The 7,172-nt window shown below is 30.7% G+C and overlaps 1 long non-coding RNA gene across 1 annotated transcript; it reads left to right on the plus strand.

Moving 5' to 3' along the window:
- Nucleotides 1-1,694: 1,694 nt before the first annotated feature.
- Nucleotides 1,695-3,809, plus strand: LOC133816213 (uncharacterized). Its single transcript, XR_009885080.1, has 2 exons — nucleotides 1,695-1,872; nucleotides 3,001-3,809. It is a non-coding gene; the product is annotated as an uncharacterized LOC133816213 (long non-coding RNA).
- Nucleotides 3,810-7,172: the final 3,363 nt, after the last annotated feature.

Genomic DNA, 7,172 nt, shown 5'->3' on the forward strand with positions numbered 1-7,172 from the left:
ACTTTGGTGGTTTTGTCATTCGGTTTGGAGCATCATCACCTTATTGTAAGAGCATGGAAAGGCAACCTACTCTTTTGTGTGTTTGAGTGGGGATCATAGTCATTTTTCCCATATCTACGGCTTTGTCGGTGTCCATCTTTTTTGGGAGTGTCATTGTTTCTTGGATTCTTGTTCCATCATTGTAACCGGCATAATTTGTTGTTGTTTGGATCATCTCCTTTGAATGATCTATATAGCTCTTTGAGAATCGCCTGACCAATTAGACTTTGTCCATTTAATAGTTAAATGAATGTTCTTCCCTTTAAAGAGAAAAAACATATACAACTTTTTTTTAAATAGCTAAGAATTTTTTTTAAAAAATAGTATATGATGATCAATGATTTTGATATATATTTATTGAATAAATAATATTTTTGCCCCTGAACATTACTATATGATCATACCCCTTGAATGATTCACGATGTTAAAAATTCCCCTCAAACTATACACATTATTGAAATATGAGACTTCTGTTAGATTTTGTCCTAGGTGGATAACATATTGATGAAGTGGCATTTGTTTGTTGATGTGGAAGTGTCATGTGTAGAATAATTAATAATTTTACCCTCGAACTTTGACCACTACCAAATTGTATCCTTTTTATTAAAACTAATTCATTTTTTTAAAGAAAATCTAAAACAAGTTGAAATAAAATTGATAAGAATAATTATATTACTAAAAAAAAGAATATTTTGAGAATTTTACTATAAAAATAAATATTAATAAAGAAAAATAAAAAAGTGGGCAATTTTATAAATTGATATAAGAAAATGGGCATTTGTGGCCATTTCCTTAATTTACATGTGGTATTGTTTTTTGGATTTTATTTCAAAAAATGACGTGAACTATTATATTTACATACATGCCATTTTTTTATTTTTTTTTTTGTACATCGTTTTTTGTGATGCAAATGTATAGTCTTATTTTTTTATTTTATTTTTTTGAGCAGTGTGTAATAAACTAAATTATTTAAATCGTTTTTTATTATTTTTTAATAAATGATAATACACTTGTGAAACTAATTTTGTCTCTCTTTTCTCTCTCTTCTATCGACTGAAAAAAAAATTGGTCAAATCGCCGATCATTTGGGCTCAAGAATGGTACCATCACGACCTATTCTTCAAGCTATTCAATTTGATATGTGGGAAGCATAGATTATTTGCCATTTCCGGAGAAGACGACTGAAATCATGCAGCACACCAATTATTTTAATTTATTTTATTGTTTGATTTGTTTATTTTAAATGTTAAGTGAATAATTGTTTGATTTAATTTAATTGTTTGTTTTAATTATTATTTTGTGCTTGAGTGCAAGTGTGTTTGATTGTGTGTGTGTGAGTGCATGGCAAGGAAAAGAGCATGCATAGTTGTGTGTGTGCAAGTGCATGACAAGCATGGTGAGCATGCAAGTGAATGGTGATGAACCTAGACTAAAATAAGGGAATAAAAGTATTTCCCTAATTATAGAAAACTACCAATCAAGAGAGGATTCTAGAAGATAAGGGTTCACATTGAGAAAAAGGAAACAAAAGAAAAAGGAAGAGAGAGGGAATGGCGTGTAGAAGAAGAAGAGGACGAGCAAGATGGTTTCCTTATTTAGCTTGTTGACACCTTTTTTTTTATTATTTTATTTTAATTCAAAGATAATACAAAAATTTGGGAATTAAGTTTGGGAAGTTTCCCCTTTCCCACTAGCTAGGGCATTTCGACCACTATAGTGTTTAAAAGGAAAAGAATGAACTTGGAGGCTCATTTGTGGCTGTCTAATTTCCAAGAGGGGGAGAGAGAGAGAAGGAAGGGATTTCGAACCTAAGAGAGAAAAGGAGAAAAGAAGGTAAAATGCTCTTGTGATTATGGTTTCCTTTATCTATTCTTCTCTACTTGATTCGAAGAAATAGTGTTGTTTTTGGGTTTTGGTTGAGCCTAAGTTCTTGAGGTATTAAATGCTTAACCTATAATTAATGTGATTAAACTCTATCAAGGAGGTAACATAAATTCTACCTATTTATCTTTTCTATGATGTTGTGATTTCTTGATTTCTTGATTTCATAGAAAGACATGATAGGGTTCTAGTATGCATATGTGTGTTATTATTTTTGCCTCCATAATCTAGATTATGTACGTTAGAGTTTTATTTAATTTTCATCATTTATTTGTTTCTGTATTTGATGAGGTGATTTTGGCATGAGCATACTAGGGTTCTTGTATGTAGAAAAAATATTGATTATATGTGTGGTTAGTATTTTTAAATGGAAGCATGTTAGAGTTCAAATTCTTTTAAGAGTTGTGATTTTATGTTGATTAATAATATTGTGTTGTTGTTGGTTTAAAAAGATTTTGATGTCTTGATTAGTGATTATAAAGATGCAAGTTTTGGTATTAGAAACATGCTAGATTTGAATCTTGAAATTTTATGAAATTAATAAGTGTTGCTATGCTAGGTATTTCAGCCAAGGGTGTTTTAAAAGGGTTTTGTGTTTTTTTTTTTCATTTTTTTAATCTTGAATTATTGAGTAAGAAGCTCATGTTAAATTTGTGGTATATTGTGTCATTTCACAATAGGTATTTCGGCCAAGGCTATTGTATGTAATGTGATGTGGTTTTTAAATCTGTAGATGCAATTTGAGAATGTTAAGATCTTGCATAAGGTGCTAGGAAGCATGCTAGTCCTATTGTTGTGTTGGAAAAATTAATAAGCATTATTTAATATTTTTGTGATTTTATGTGCTTTCTGAATTTTTATTGTTAGTATATTAATTTGCAAGCATGAATAAAATATAAGTGAGTATCAGGCCATAAAATTCGCGATAGATGTTAAGTGTGAAAATAATTAATTTTGTATGTTTTATGCTCTCACTCCTTCAAGAAAAACTATGATTTTATGTGAAATTGTATGCTTTAAAGATCAAAGAAAACAAATGAGTTATGTGCTGAATTTTTGTTTTAAAATTTATGAAAATAGCAAGTTGTTATCCCCAAAATTTGAAAACGAAGACATGGCAGTAGAGGTGACAAATGGCAAAGAAGGGCTGGCTAATCTGGCTTGGGAGTGATCCGGTGGACCGGTGAAGATTTTTGACTGACCGGTCAAGAGTCATGACCGACCAGTCATGTGCTTGACCGACCAGTCAAGTGTCATGACCGACTAGTCATGTGCTTGTCCGACCAGTCATGTGCTTGTCCGACCAGTTAGGTGCTTGTCTGACTAGTCAAGTGTTTGGCCGACCAGTCACTTGTCTTGCCTGACAAGTGAGAATGTGGCCGACCAGTGAAGTGTTTTGGCCCTTCAATTTTCCTCCTGGGTGTGATATAGACCGACTAAACAGAACAGTGCTACGCAAAAGATCCCAATAACGGTTTCAACAAGAATCGGTCATACCTGCGCGGGAATCTCTCATTTTATCCCGAAGAAGTAGTATATTGTTGTATTTTGAATATTATTATTAATTAAATATAGTAAGAATAACAAAATATCCCGATTATGGGGGACTTCATTTGTACGATCTTGAGCCTATAAATACAAAGCTCATGGCATCATAAAAGGGATTCAGATTCTAATTTTCCAGAGAGAGTATTTGTATCTTGAGAGAAATCTTGTATTCTTTTCATCTTCACTGAAGAAACTCAGTTGACTCAGGTTCATCAGATCTTGAGTGTAGATTCATAATCATAACTCTAAGTGGACTAGGCTATTACCAACACATTGAGGCTGAACCACTATAAAAATTGTCTGTGTCGTATTTTTCTATTGAAGGTTTTTTGTCGTTTTGACGTCTACACGTCGTTGGCCAAAAACGCGGTCAACACAAGTATATGAATGTAATAGTAATTTTATGCCATAAAGATAGTGTAGGAATGAGCTATAAGATTTTTCTTTAAGGAGTTTAAAATTTTTATGAATATCATGATTTTATGGGGTTATGTGTTCTAGAAAGAGAAATAAAAGTATTTCACATTTTTTAATTTTTAATTTAGAAAAGAATTTTTTTTCTTATTTTATGGTTAAAATTTTGAAAAGCATGGTTAAAAGTTGTATAATTATTTTGAAATATGGTTTTATAAAAATGAATTGTTGATTATTAAATAAGTTTATGCCTTTTTTTCTAATTAAGCCATGAATAGTTTGTGAGTTTGAATGAGAATGTGGAATTTAAATCTTAATGCATGTTGTTGGAGTGATTTTAAAATGACTAATGGTAGCAAGCATGCTAAGAAAATAGTTGGTAATTAATTTAAAAGTTTAATTAAGCTTGCTGATTTTTTGTAAAATTGTCAAGAAATAAGAACATGATAATTCCAACCCTTACATAGTTTTCAAGAATGGTCTTACGTATGGGTGTTACACGCAACTATATTTTTACGCATAATTATATGTTAATTGAGTAAGTCGAAGGTCCTTGTTTGAATACATTTAAGATTGTTATGTGTAATGACATTATTTTCCATTATTTTATATGTAACATGCAAGCATGATTTTATATGTGAATCATGATAGAAATTAGAAAAGTGGCGCAACTTGTTTAAGATGGGCGTCACGTGTGTCATGCACATGTGTGATATGTTTGACGTGTTCATGTGTGTTTTACGTAATATTAAGACAAGTGTTTAATTGTTATTCTAGGTTCGTTGTGAAGTTGTCACGCTCTTGCAATTGCTTGGACTTGAGGTAGGGAAGTTAGCTAGATTTCTGTTTTGTTTCTAAATGAACTCTAGTTATGAGATATTTATGGATTTGTAGTTTTTGTTTGCATAACCTAGTGTTGCATCATTATTAAAGGCATACGTGCCTAAAGTCTGGACAATATAGGTGCCAAGTAAAACATCGACAATATGGGTGTCATGTAAGTGACCAAAGGAGAGTTACATGTGACATGGATAATAGGGGTGCCGTGATCTTATATTGTATGATTATGTTAATGCTTCATTTAATCTTATGTTTATGTTTACGACTTATGTTATTATGGTTATTTTTTCATATGATGTCACATGGATAGACAATAGGGGTGCTATATGTTTATGTTTCATATAATTTTATGTTTATCATTATTACTTATGTTATGATGGCTATGTTTTTATATGACTTATGTTGATATATAATTGTTATAAGAAAAGTATGTTATGAACTACTACAAAAATGAAATGGGACGACAGTTTAAAACTGTTGTATGACGTTCATACATTAGTTTTAATATTGTTGGGTCATGCAGTGTTGTACCATGGACTAACATGAGTTCAAATAAAAGTGTTGCTCATGTGTTACATAAGACGAAAATTTTCGTACAAGCGTCGTCCCCTGTGGTACATGAGACAATACTTTATGGAGATGGGTCGTTACATGAGACAATAGTTTTTAGACAAGAGTCATGCCCTGTGATACACGTGTCAACAATTTTGTAGGAACAAAATATATATAAAAATCATTTTTTAAAACCATACATCCAAAATTCCAAATTGTACAATTAATACAGTATATCCAAACAAAATTTCAAAAATAAAATTATATTATCAAAAGTATACTTGTTTTTACTAAGTACAACTAAAATCTACATATTTACACTAACAACTAATATGTTACCCTAGTTGCAACTCATCCCATTGACTTCAAGTCTCATTGTTTTCTAAGTGTATGTCTTCATTCCACCATGCTACCCAAATTAAACTTAAAAAATTAGATAACCAATTCACAAAGTAGTAAACAAAAAAGTCCCTCACAAACAACATTTAATCAAACAATGTACATGCAACTTTAAAACTCCACAAACTCCTCAAATAATTATTTGAAATAGCAATTACACAAGTAGTTCAATGAAATATTCGTTGAACAATATGTATGCCTATGCATATGTATACTTGTTCAAACCAAAGCTAATAAAAAGAAACACAAATGGCTAGCTAGCTAAGAATGAACAAGTAAATATATATGATAAATGAAATTGATAATCAGCTATTCAAACTCCAATAAAGAAGGCCACTGCGCATGTAAAGACACCATATTACCAAGGTTAGAATTGAAAGAGAACTTGTCATATATAGAAACACATTACTGGATATCTTTAAAGAACAATTACTTTGAGTAATTTGGGTAAATTTGAAACTAAAAACTATATAAAGTAAACAATCCATAATAAACAAATTTGAAACTAATAGATTAAAGAACAATTCACTTGGATTCATTTGGGTAAATAATTTGTTTTGCTTCTATGTTCAAGAGGAAAGGAAACTTACTGTGCAATCTATGGGGCTAAGCAGCGGAAGAAAAGAAGCGCATAGCTGTAGAAGGCCAGCCAGAGGCACAGTTACTTGGTAAAGAGGGCAGACTGTAGAACAAAAAACCAACTGATGTACATGAAATTGAATTCATTTTCATAAAAAAGCACAATTTCTTTAAACAGAAATTATAAATTTTATTATAACACCAATTGATGATGACTCATTTCTCTATTCAAACCATAACAAATACATCATGAAACTCACTAATTAATTTATATTCAAACCAACTACGAAAAGAAAGCGCAAAGTTATTATAACACCATTTTCTATCTTGTCAATTAAATCTAAATATGTGTATAGTGTATATATAATTCCTTTATATGTATATTGGAGGCACAAATGTAGCTTAATCTGCAAACTATTCTTTGAAACCAAAAAAACGACTGGAAAAAAATAACTGCTTCAAATCGTTTGGATAGATGAAAATACTCAACAACCCAGTAGATAACAAGAAAGAACAGGTTCCCAACCAATAAATTCCATATTATTTCTCAATCCTAAACTTTTTAACCAAATAATAAACCACAATAGACAATATTAAGTTAATTCTAACAGAGGGAAGTAAATGCTTCATGATACAAGTTATTGAGGCCTACCGGTGACCTGCAAAATTTAAAGAACTGAAACTAGGAATCCAAAAACAAAAATTCATTAACATTATGAAAGCCATTCATGTTTGCATATTACATAGTACAAGCAATGTGTACTATTGATTAAATGCTGGATTGTGATACATGCGAACATTTGTAAAGATATTCTATAAGTTGTACTTAGTTTCTGCATTAATATTAAGAAAAGTGATTCATATTAATTTGCATATCTATATATATAATCAAACTCTAGCTTGTAACTTTATAACAAAGA

This window comes from Humulus lupulus, chromosome 2 (genome assembly GCF_963169125.1).
Source record: "Humulus lupulus chromosome 2, drHumLupu1.1, whole genome shotgun sequence".
Lineage (NCBI taxonomy): Eukaryota > Viridiplantae > Streptophyta > Magnoliopsida > Rosales > Cannabaceae > Humulus > Humulus lupulus.